At 48.0% G+C, this 12,650-nt stretch overlaps 1 protein-coding gene and 1 non-coding gene across 2 annotated transcripts in view; both read right to left on the reverse strand.

Moving 5' to 3' along the window:
• FOXRED2 (FAD dependent oxidoreductase domain containing 2) overlaps positions 1–12,650 on the reverse strand; it is an 804,453-nt gene that overhangs the window by 627,831 nt on the left and 163,972 nt on the right. The window lies entirely within an intron of this gene.
• On the reverse strand, positions 3,797–3,888 carry LOC134959614 (small nucleolar RNA U13). Its single transcript, XR_010187621.1, has one exon. It is a non-coding gene; the product is annotated as a small nucleolar RNA U13 (small nucleolar RNA).

Here is a 12,650-nt window from a genome sequence, read left to right on the forward strand (position 1 = left end):
ATGCCTTTTCTTCGTAGAAGAATCATCATTTCGGCCATTACCTTGGTAAAGACCCGAGGTGCCGTGGACAATCCAAACGGCAGCGTCTGAAACTGATAATGACAGTTTTGTACTACAAACCTGAGGTACCCTTGGTGAGAAGGGTATATTGGGACGTGGAGATAAGCATCTTTGATGTCCAGAGACACCATATAGTCCCCTTCTTCCAGGTTCGCTATCACTGCTCTGAGTGACTCCATCTTGAATTTGAACCTTTTTATGTAAGTGTTCAAAGATTTCAGATTTAAGATTGGTCTCACCGAGCCGTCCGGCTTCGGTACCACAAACAGCGTGGAATAATACCCCTTTCCCTGTTGTAAGAGGGGTACCTTGATTATCACCTGCTGGGAATACAGCTTGTGAATGGCTTCCAAAACTGCCTCCCTGTCGGAGGGAGACTTTGGTAAAGCAGACTTCAGGAACCGATGAGGGGGAAACGCCTCGAATTCCAGTTTGTACCCCTGTGATACTACCTGTAGAATCCAGGGATCCACTTGCGAGTGAGCCCACTGCGCGTTGAAATTCTTGAGACGGGCCCCCACCATATCTGAGTCTGCTTGTAAAGCCCCAGCGTCATGCTGAAGACTTGGCAGAAGCAGAGGAGGGCTTCTGCTCCTGGGAAGCGGCTGCATGGTGCAGTCTTTTTCCCCTTCCTCTGCCCCGGGGCAGAAAAGAGTGGCCTTTTGCTCGCTTGTATTTATGGGAACGAAAGGACTGAGTTTGAAAAGACGGTGTCTTTTTCTGTTGATGTGAAGTGACCTGGGGCAAAAAGGTGGATTTTCCAGCCGTTGCCGTGGCCACCAGGTCCGATAGACCAGCCCCAAATAACTCCTCCCCTTTATACGGCAATACTTCCATGTGCCGTTTGGAATCTGCATCCCCTGACCACTGTCGCGTCCATAACGCTCTTCTGGCAGAGATGGACATAGCACTGACTCTTGATGCCAGGGTGCAAATATCCCTCTGTGCATCACGCATATATAGCAATGCATCCTTTAAATGCTCTATAGTTAACAAAATACTGTCCCTATCCAGGGTATCAATATTCTCAGTCAGGGAATCCGACCATGCGACTCCAGCACTACACATCCAGGCTGAGGCGATTGCTGGTCGCAGTATAACACCAGTATGTGTGTATATACTCTTTAGGATATTTTCCAGTCTTCTATCAGCCGGTTCTTTGAGGGTGGCCGTATCAGGGGACGGTAACGCTACTTGTTTAGATAAACGTGTGAGCGCCTTATCTACCCTAGGGGGTGTTTCCCAGCGCGTCCTAACCTCTGGCGGGAAAGGATATAGTGCTAATAATTTATTAGAAATTAGCTGTTTTTTATCGGGGAAACCCCACGCTTTATCACACACCTCATTTATTTCATCTGACTCAGGAAAAACTATTGGTAGTTTTTTCACCCCCCACATAATACCCTTCTTTGTGGTACTTGTAGTGTCAGAAAGGTTCAATGCCTCTTTCATTGCTGTGATCATGTAACGTGTGGCCCTGCTGGACATCACGTTTGTCTCGTCACCGTCGACACTAGACTCAGTATCTGTGTCTGGGTCTGTGTCGACCCACTGAGGTAACGGGCGTTTTAGGGCCCCTGACGGTGTCTGAGACGCCTGGACAGGCACTAATTGATTTGCCGGCTGTCTCATGTCGTCAACAGTTTTTTGCAAATTGCTGACATTATCACTTAATTGTTTAAATACAATCATCCAGTCAGGTGTCGACTCCCTAGGGGGTGACATCACTAACACAGGCAACTGCTCCGCTTCCACCTCATTTTCCTCCTCATACATGTCGACACACGCGTACCGACACACAGCACACACACCGGGAATGCTCTGATAGAGGACAGGACCCCACTTAGCCCTTTGGAGAGACAGAGGGAGAGTCTGCCAGCACACACCCAGCGCTATATATATATACAGGGATAACCTTATATAAGTGTTACTCCCTTATAGCTGCTGTTAATATATTTATTTGCTGCCAAACGTGCCCCCCCCTTCTCTTTTTTACCCTGATTCTGAAGCAGGACTGCAGGGGAGAGTCAGGGAGCCGTCCTTCCAGCGGAGCTGTGAGGGAAAATGGCGCTTGTGTGCTGAGGAGATAGGCTCCGCCCCTTCACGACGTCCTTATCTCCCGCTTTTTCTGTGTAAAATGGCAGGGGTAAAATACATCCATATAGCCCAGGAGCTATATGTGATGTATTCTTTTTAGCCACCTAAGGTATATACTGTAATATTGCGTCTCAGGGCGCTCCCCCCCCAGCGCCCTGCACCCTCAGTGTGAAGTGTGCTGAGAGCAATGGCGCACAGCTGCGGTGCTGTGCGCTACCTTAGTCTGAAGACAGGATCGTCTTCTGCCGCCGATTTCACCGGACCTCTTCGTCTCTTCTGGCTCTGTAAGGGGGACGGCGGCGCGGCTCCGGTGACCCATCCAGGCTGAACCTGTGATCGTCCCTCTGGAGCTAATGTCCAGTAGCCTAAGAAACCCGATCCACTCTGCACTCAGGTGAGTCCGTTTCTTCTCCCCTTAGTCCCACGATGCAGTGAGCCTGTTGCCAGCAGGACTCACTGAAAATAAAAAATCCTAAACTAAACTTTTATTCTAAGCAGCTCAGGAGAGCCACCTAGATTGCACCCTTCTCGGCCGGGCACAAAAATCTAACTGAGGCTTGGAGGAGGGTCATAGGGGGAGGAGCCAGTGCACACCACCTGATCCTTAAGCTTTTATTTTGTGCCCTGTCTCCTGCGGAGCCGCTATTCCCCATGGTCCTTACGGAGTCCCAGCATCCACTAGGACGTCAGAGAAATATATATATACACACACACACACGCATATATATATATATATATATATATACCGTATATACTCGAGTATAAGTCGACCCGAATATAAGCCGAGGCACCTAATTTTACCACAAAAACCTAGGAAAACTTATTGACTCGAGTATAAGCCTAGGGTGGGAAATGCAGCTCTACCCGTACATAGACCTCATAGTGCCAGATATGCCCCACAGTGCTAGATATGCGCCACAGTGGCAGATGTGCCAGATATGCCCCACAGTGCCAGATATGCCCCACAGTGCCAGATATGCCCCACAGTGCCAGATGTACCAGATATGCCCCACAGTGTCAGATGTGCCCCACAGTGCCAGCTATGCCCCACTGTGCCAGATATGCCCCACAGTACCAGGTGTGCCAGATATGCCCCACAGTGCCAGGTGTGCCAGATATGCCCCACAGTGCCAGGTGTGCAGATATGCCCCGCAGTGCTAGATACTTACCCTCCGTCGCTCCCGCGCTGTCTTCTGAAGGAGGGACACGGAGGGCACAGCGCGCGGCTCTCCTTTGTCCCTCTTGCGTGTCCGGCGGCAGCGGGGTGTATGTGTTAAAGGAAGTGCCGGTTCGTGCACTTCCTTTGACACACACACGACGCTGCCGCCGGACACGCAGGAGGGACACAGGGGAGCCGCGCGCTGTGCCCTCCGTGTCCCTCCTAAATCCTGACTCGAGTATAAGCCGAAGTGGCTTTTCAGCACAAAAAAAAGTGCTGAAAAAGTCGGCTTATACTCGAGTATATACGGTGTGTGTATATATATATATATATATATATATATATACACACACACACATACATACATACATCCGTGTCCCTACTAAAATTTCCTCAGGGGAAGACCACCCGGTCAGACATGCTACATACATGTGCAAACACCCCACAGACACTCCGGGGCTTATAGAGGACAGATCCTTTAATCAGAGGAGTAATGTGCCGAGTCGTAACAGAGGGACTGCACATGTCACACAGCTGTGTGAACTCTCATTCATGTTTATGAACCAGAAGATCTGTCAAGGGACATAGAGAGGATTTTGCCAGCTCACAACCCAGCGTTAGTAGCAGAGAACTGTACAACAAAGTTTGCCCACAGACCTGCAGCGTTTATTCATATAACAGTATATACTTAAATATACACAGCACTAATTCAACTTCGCCCCCCTTGTTGCACCCTGACACAGTGGTGAAGGAAGGATCAGTGTCCTTGCATGGAAGGAGGGAAAAATGGCACCGAGTAGTGTGTGGCTGACTGAGGAAGAAGTCCCGCCTCCGCAATGGCGCGCTTCTCCTCAGTGTAGAGTACTAAATTTTTATACTGGCGGGGGTTAGGACAGTGCCACCGCACTATATGCCCTTATGTGCCAGTGTCAAAAGAGGATTTTATGCTACCCAGGGCGCCGTCCCCCCCCCCCCCACGCCCTGCACCCTGCGGTGCCTGTTATGTGTTGGAGCATGGCGCGCAGCGTTCCGTATGATGCGCTGTACCTCAGAAAGCCGTCACTGAGGAAGTCTTTCTTCTGCTACTCACCTGTCTTCTGACTTCTGGCTCTGTAAGGGGGTGACGGCTGGCTGCGGGAGTGAGCATCTAGGCGTACCCAGCGATCAGCACCCTCAGGAGCTAATGGTGTCCTGTAGCTAGAAGCAGAGCCCTTGAACTCACTGGAAGTGGGTCATACTTCTCTCCCCTAAGTCCCACGAAGCAGGGATACTGTTGCCAGCAGCCTCCCTGAACATAAAAAACCTAACAAGTCTTTTTCAGAGAAACGCACAATTCTAAAACTGGAGTCTGGAGGAGGGGCATAGAGGGAGGAGCCAGTTCACACCCTTTGAAAGTCTTAAAGGACCCATGTCTCCTGCGGATCCTGTCTATACCCCCATGGTTCTAATGGTGACCCCAGCATCCTCTAGGACGTATGAGAAAAGTGACTTATGACATTACTCTGAATTTGGGTCTTTCAGTTGCATATTATGAAGTAAAAAGGAGTACGAACAATGAGATTAATATTGCAGAGATACATATGTCACTATAAGGTTGCTATATAAGTTATTGCTTTTCTTAAAAATAAAAAAAACTGACATCTTAAACATATCTGATTATTTGATAAAGATTATAACTCCTACAATGAGCTAGTATTAGAAATACCTACTCTATGTGTAATAGTCTAGACTAGTTCTAAATATAATCACTCCTTTCAATCTCAGAGTCAGTGAGTGAAATGATGAACTAAATGAACTACATGAACTAATCTTCTGAACGAATCTTTTGAGTGAACTAGATCATAATGAACTAATCACATAACTGAACTAGATTTCCCATCACTACATAGAGCGAGTAGAGTGAGCATTGGCCCTCATTCCGAGTTGTTCGCTCGTTATTTTTTTGTCGCAATGGAGTGATTAGTCGCTAATGCGCATGCGCAATGTCCGCAGTGCAACTGCGCCAAGTAAATTTGATATGCAGTTAGGTATTTTACTCACGGCATTACGAGGTTTTTTCTTCGTTCTGGTGATCGTAATGTGATTGACAGGAAGTGGGTGTTTCTGGGCGGAAACTGGTCGTTTTATGGGAGTGTGTGAAAAAACGCTACAGTTTCTGGGAAAAACGCGGGAGTGGCCGGAGAAACGGAGGAGTGTCTGGGCGAACGCTGGGTGTGTTTGTGACGTCAAGCCAGGAACGACAAGCACTGAACTGATGGCAGATGCCGAGTAAGTGTGGAGCTACTCAGAAACTGCTAATAAGTGTCTATTCGCAATTTTGCTAATCTTTCGTTCACAATTTTACTATGCTAAGATTCACTCCCAGTAGGCGGCGGCTTAGCGTGTGCAAAGCTGCTAAAAGCAGCTTGCGAGCGAACAACTCGGAATGAGGGCCATAGACAATACTTGGAAATGGAAGATCAGTCTGTGTGTAAGCCTGTGAGATGGCCACGAGGAACCAATGTGCCTATGTTTGTTTATTGGCTGGCCAACCCCACTTGTGGAATCCATAGAGAATAAACAATGAATCTGTTTTCCTAAAGGAACTAGTATGGTCCACATAGATCATTAGAGCACAGACCATGTCAAATGAGGTTTCTTCTTGTGAAAGGTCATGTTCTTGGAAGGCCGGTACCACAACTGGCTCGTTGATATGAAACTTGGAGACCACCTTAGGTTGGTATCCCTGCTTAGTACGTAGGAAAGCCCTGTCATGATGAAAATTCAAAAAGGCGGGACTACACCGTAGTCGACAATTTGAGGTCTACAGTATCCAATGGCTCAAAAGGAGGCTGTTGCAAGGCCCGAAGATCCAAGGACAAATTTCAAGGAGCCACTGGAGGAAGAAAGGGAGGTTAAGTCCGGAGTACCACCTGCAGGTAGGTACATACGTCTGGTAAAGGAGCAAGTATTTTCTGAAACCAGAAGAGCAGAGGCCTAAACTTTAAGAGATCCAAGACAGGAACCCATGGGTGACACCCACTTGTAGAGATGCTAGAAGTCTAGAACCCCAAATACCAAAGGATCATAGTGGCAATGAGCACACCACTGAAAGTAAGAGTGCCAGACATGGTAATAAATGCGGGCTGATGCCGGTTTCTGAGCATGAAACATGGTTTGAATGACCGCACTGGAAAACACTTTATCCCTTAGAATGGATGACTCAAGTCACATTGTTAAAGATAAGTGAGCTAGGTCCGGGTGTACACAGGAAGTCTGTGATAACTGATTTGGTTGGAATCAGTAAGGGCATGTCTATGGAAAGGCACTGGAGATCTGTGAATCAATGGCGACTGGGCCATGCTGCCGCCTTACTCTTTGAATTAGCGTACTATTCTGGAAAGAAGAGATTCGGGAGGAAAGAGCTAAGCCAGACAAAATGCAAAAAAACAGACAAAATAACCTGCGCCCTCAGATTGCAGCTAAGGTCCACACTTAGGGGCACCACCACCACACATACACAATACAAACAATACACAAGAGTGGTCCAAAAGCGCTGTCTCTTGATAGGTAGGGTAAAGTTCTTTCTCTAGCTCTGGTTATCACTCCTGACAGGTATCCACCATTTCTCAGAAGCAAGAGGAGGAACAAGACAAAGTATTAAATCAAGGCCAAATTTATATTGATAATGTTGGTTATATCCAGCCACTCACCTCAAAGAAGTGAGGTACGTACACATAAAGGTATCTGCAATGGGAACACTTCTAGGAATAAAACCAAGGATATAGGTCCAAGGATATAGGTCCACCCACATCAAAGTAGATACTCACCCTGACCAGGTGTAGATGTTCTTCAAAAGGTATCTTTGCGGTGGCTCCCTATTCTTAGTAGGTTCCTCCCATAATGAAGCAAAACAATTTGTATTCCACAAAAGAATGCACTTTTTATTCCAAAACAGTCTTTAAAAAGTTTACGGTTGATTCAGAAGTTAAAACATTTATTTTCCAAGTATACTCACCCTGAGGAAGGACCTCCGTAACACAGCAGCAAATAAGAAAACATAAAACTCAGCAGGGAAATAATACAGTTCCTGGGTACTACAGGGTGGCAAGGACCACAGGGCTCTGGTAGTATGAGATAGTTCTTAATAATCTTCTAGGTGGAAAGTCCTTACCAGGCCCGACTGTAGCAATGGAAATAGCCCAGGATCGTACCAGCTGGTGTTCCAGGAAAAGCTGGGCTGCTGTGGGTAAAACGGCTGCTGTGGATACTGGCTGAAACCAGACTGATGTTGACACGGAGTGAATACTGGCTGGAACCAGTTAAATAATAAATGTAGCTTGAGAGCGATGAAATATGAAAGTGATGTTTGGAGCTTGAGAGCGGTGAAATAATAATGCCGGTGATAAATGATAATCTGAAGAAAAGGGTACCGGCACTTTAAGAAGAGCTGACCTCTGCTGGAAGCTGGATGCTGAAAGCAGGTGGATCTGTAGCTGGAAGCAGATGAATCCAAATGGATAGGAGAGTCAGGCTACACCGCAGGAGGAATGCTGGTGCGGGTCTCTTTAGTGGAGGTTTGGAGATAGGAACTGGAACCTGGAAAACAACCACAGGAGAGAGACAAACTGGAACTAGGTTTGACAACCAAAGCACTGACACCTTCCTTGCTCAGGCACAGAATACTTATACCTGCAGCAAGGAAGGGATTGGCTAGGCAATTATGCAGATTTACAATGGTAACAACAGATTGGTGGAAATGAACAGGTGACAGAATCCAAGATGGCTGCGCCCATGCAGACACTTGGAGGGAAGTTTGGTTTGTAATCCATGTGGGAATTAAAACAGTAATGGCGGCGCCGGCCACAGGAGACAGGAGACGCCAGACTGATAAGTGCACACTTAACCACGCGGGCACAGCGGAGGCCGCGGCTGACGTAATCACCACTCTGACACTCTGCATGCAGAAACTCAGGAACAGCGGCGGAGGCCGCGGGAGACGCCATTCCGGATGTTACAGGCGTTGCGGTGACCGCATCTCAGAGTGACAGGAGAGGAGGCAGGAATGTGGACATCAGTATGACAGATGGGATCCGGTCCTGGAACGCTGAGCCAGCCTTAGAAGGCATCTGAAGGGTAAGTAATGGCATCCAGATACCCGGATCGTGACAGCACCCCCCCCTTTAGGAGTGGCCCCAGGACACTTCTTTGGCTTTTGAGGAAACTTGGAATGGAATCTCCGGACCAAGGCAGGAGCATGGACATCAGAAGCATTGGTCCATGAGCGTTCCTCAGGGCCGTAACCCTTCCAGTCAATAAGATACTGTAGTTGACCGTAACGGTGACGTGAGTCCAGGATCTTGGCCACTTCATACTCAACGCCTCGTTGAGTTTGGACTTTCGGAGTTGGAGGAAGTGAGGAATGAAACCGATTCAGGATCAGCGGTTTCAACAGGGAAACATGGAATGTCCTGGGTATTTTTAAGAAGGGAGGTAACTGAAGTCTGTAAGCAACAGGATTGATGACTTGCTCAATTTTGAAAGGACCAATGTAGCGAGGTGCAAACTTCATACTGGGAACTCTTAACCTCAAATTCTTCGTGGATAACCATACCCGATCACCCACCTTGAGAGCAGGAACCGCTCTACGCTTCTTGTCCGCAAACTTCTTATACCTGAACGATGCCTTGAGCAGAGCTGCTCGTACACTCTTCCAGTTGTTTGCAAACTGATGCAAGGTGATATCCACTGCTGGAACAGAAGTTGCTGGGAGCGGTTGGAATTCAGGGACTTTAGGGTGGAATCCAAAGTTGGTGAAGAATGGTGTTGAAGAAGATGAGGAATGATACTGATTGTTATGACAGAACTCGGCCCAGGGAAGTAATTGAACCCAGTCATCTTGAGAGGAAGACACATAGATGCGGAGGAAGGCCTCCAAGTCCTGATTCACCCTCTCAGTTTGACCATTGGTCTGAGGATGGTAAGCCGTGGAAAACTTTAGTTTGACTTGGAGGACTTGACATAAACTTCGCCAGAATTTGGCTGTGAATTGAACTCCTCGATCTGAGATAATTTCTTCAGGCAGACCGTGAAGTCGGAAGATCTCTTGTATGAACACTTGAGCCAACTTGGAAGCTGACGGAAGACCGGTGAGAGGAATGAAGTGTGCCATCTTGGTGAACCGGTCAACTACCACCCAGATGGTATTGAACTTGTTGCACATGGGTAAGTCTGTAATGAAATCCATCGACAAATGGGTCCATGGTCGACGGGGAACGGATAGTGGAACCAGTTGCCCCGCAGGCAACTGGCAGGATACTTTATGTTGGGCACACTTTGGGCAAGATGCAATAAACTCCATGACGTCCTTTCTCAGAGTTGGCCACCAATAGGACCTAGAGATAAACTCCAGGGTTTTTTGGATACCTGTATGTCCGGCAAAACGGGAAGCATGGGCCCAATGCATGAGCTTCTTCCTCAGTACCGGCTTCACAAAACTTTTCCCTAGTGGGGGCGTAGAGTCCATCCCTACCGTGGAGAATGCCAACGGATTGATAATAGGATGCTTGTCTGAAGACTCTGACTCATTTTCTTGCTCCCATGAGCGGGAAAGGGCATCGGTCTTGCGATTCTGAGAGCCCGGACAGAACTGGAGTTTAAAGTCGAACCTGGAAAAGAAAAGTGCCCATCTGGCCTGACGAGGGTTGAGACATTGTGCGCCTTTCAGATATAAAAGGTTCTTGTGGTCTGTAAGTATGGTGATTGAATGAGAAGCTCCCTCCAACAGATATCTCCACTCCTCTAGAGTGAGCTTGATGGCTAGCAACTCCTGGTCGCCAATGGCATAGTTGCGCTCCGCTGGGGAGAACTTCCGGGAGAAGAAACTGCAAGGATGTAAATGGCCATCTTTAGCCCTCTGAGATAACACCGCTCCTACTCCAACGGAGGATGCATCCACCTCTAAGATGAAAGGAGAGTCGATGTCGGGCTGTTTCAGAACTGGTGCAGAGATGAACCGTTGTTTTAAGAGATGAAAAGCTCGCGTAGCTTCTTCAGACCACTTGGACGGGTTAGCACCCTTCTTAGTTAAAGCAGTAATAGGCGCCACAATGGTGGAAAAGTCTCGTATAAACTTTCTGTAATAATTGGCGAACCCTAAGAACCTCTGGACCCCTTTGAGGGTTAAGGGTATCGGCCAATTCTGGATTGCTTGTAGTTTCTCAGGATCCATCTCTAGTCCGGAACCGGACACAATGTAACCTAGAAACGGAATGGACTTGACTTCAAAGACGCATTTCTCTAATTTGCAATAGAGATGATTGACACGGAGACGGGACAGAATCTCTTTTACCCAAAAACGATGTTCCTCTAAATTGTTGGCAAAAATAAGGATATCATCTAGATAGACCACGACATGACGGTATAAAATGTCTCTGAAGATCTCATTGACAAAATGCTGGAAGACAGCTGGAGCATTGCTCAATCCGAAGGGCATGACGAGGTACTCATAATGTCCGTCACGGGTGTTAAAGGCGGTCTTCCACTCGTCACCCTCACGGATCCGGATGAGATTGTATGCACCTCTCAAGTCCAGCTTTGTGAAGATGGTAGCTCCGCTAACTCTATCAAAGAGCTCAGTAATCAGGGGTAGTGGATAGCGGTTCTTGATGGTAATGTCGTTCAGACCTTTGTAGTCAATGCACGGCCGCAGACCACCATCTTTTTTCTTTACGAAAAAGAAGCCTGCGCCGGCTGGAGAAGAGGAAGGTCGAATGAACCATTTTGCTAGGTTCTCTTTAATGTATTCCTCCATAGAATGCGTCTCAGGCAGAGACACCGGGTAAGTTCGGCCTCGAGGTGGAACCTTCCCTGGAACGAGATCAATCGGGCAGTCCCATTCTCTATGAGGAGGAAGGATATCAGCAGAAGCCTTACTGAACACATCCGTGAAATCTTGATATGGAGGAGGTGGAACATCAGACGACCTGGGGGAGGAAGAACAGACAGGCAATACTTTAAACAAACATGTCTCAGCACAGGAGGGACCCCATGCCAGAATCTGCGTAGTCGTCCAATCAATAGATGGATTGTGAAGACGGAGCCATGGAAGGCCCAGGACCACAGGATGTGTGGCTCTTGGAATCACTAAAAAAGAAATACATTCGGAATGAAGAACTCCCACTCTCAGATGAACTGGTAGAGTCCTTAGGGAAATAACTGCATCAAAAATCTTGCTGCCATCCACGGCAGTTAAGGAGATGGACGAAGGAAGTCTCTCGGTGGGTAGGGACCACCGTTTAACATAGGCTTCGGTAATAAAGTTCCCAGCTGCTCCGGAATCAAGGAGGGCAATGACGTTCCGATAACGTTGAGCAATTTGGAGCGACACTGGGAGATTACAATCATGAGGAGATGGAGAGGAGATCATTACTCCTAGCCGGCCCTCTCCTGGGCGAGCTAGGGTTTGGAGTTTTCCCGGACGTTCGGGACAGGCATTGATGGTGTGAGACGGAGCTGCACAGTAAAGACAAAGAGACTCAGAGAGACGTCTTCGGCGCTCAGCAGGAGTTAAACGGGAACGGCCAATTTGCATGGGCTCGTCTTTAGATGGTGACAGTTGGCGAGGAGGAGGAGCAGAAAATTTTGGAGCAGATGATCTTCCACGCTCAGTTGCTCTCTCTCTGAAACGTAAACTAACTTTCGTGCAGAGTGAGATTAGCTCATCTAACTTGGAAGGTAAGTCTCTGGTAGCTAACTCATCTTTAATACGCTCAGATAAGCCATGCCAGAATGCAGCATACAGGGCCTCGTCGTTCCATGCCAGTTCGGATGCCAGGATCTGGAACTGTATAAGATATTGTCCTACAGTACGTGATCCCTGGCGTAAACGGAGAATCTCAGATGAAGCTGAAGTTACCCGGCCTGGCTCGTCGAAGATACGCCTGAATGTTGACACGAATGCAGTGTAGGAGGATAGCAGGGTGTCGGACCTCTCCCATAACGGTGATGCCCAATCAAGGGCTGAGCCACTGAGAAGAGAGATAATGTAGGCAATTTTTGTACGGTCACTGGGAAAATTGCCAGGTTGTAGCTCAAACTGAATCTCACACTGGTTGAGAAATCCCCTGCAGAATCTTGGAGATCTGTCAAATTTTGCTGGCGTTGGAAGATGAAGACGTGGAGCAGAAATGGGTAAGGTGGGTGGGGTTATAGCTGGAGTCACTGTGGTTGACGCACCGGGCGCGTCTGATCCACGGAGGGTTGTCTGAATCCCATCCAGCCGAGTAGAGAGATCCTGGAGACAGCGGACGATGTGGCCCTGTGCAGCCTCCTGATGTTCAAGTCGGGCTGCCAG

Source organism: Pseudophryne corroboree, chromosome 9 (genome assembly GCF_028390025.1).
Source record: "Pseudophryne corroboree isolate aPseCor3 chromosome 9, aPseCor3.hap2, whole genome shotgun sequence".
Taxonomy (NCBI): Eukaryota; Metazoa; Chordata; class Amphibia; order Anura; family Myobatrachidae; genus Pseudophryne; species Pseudophryne corroboree.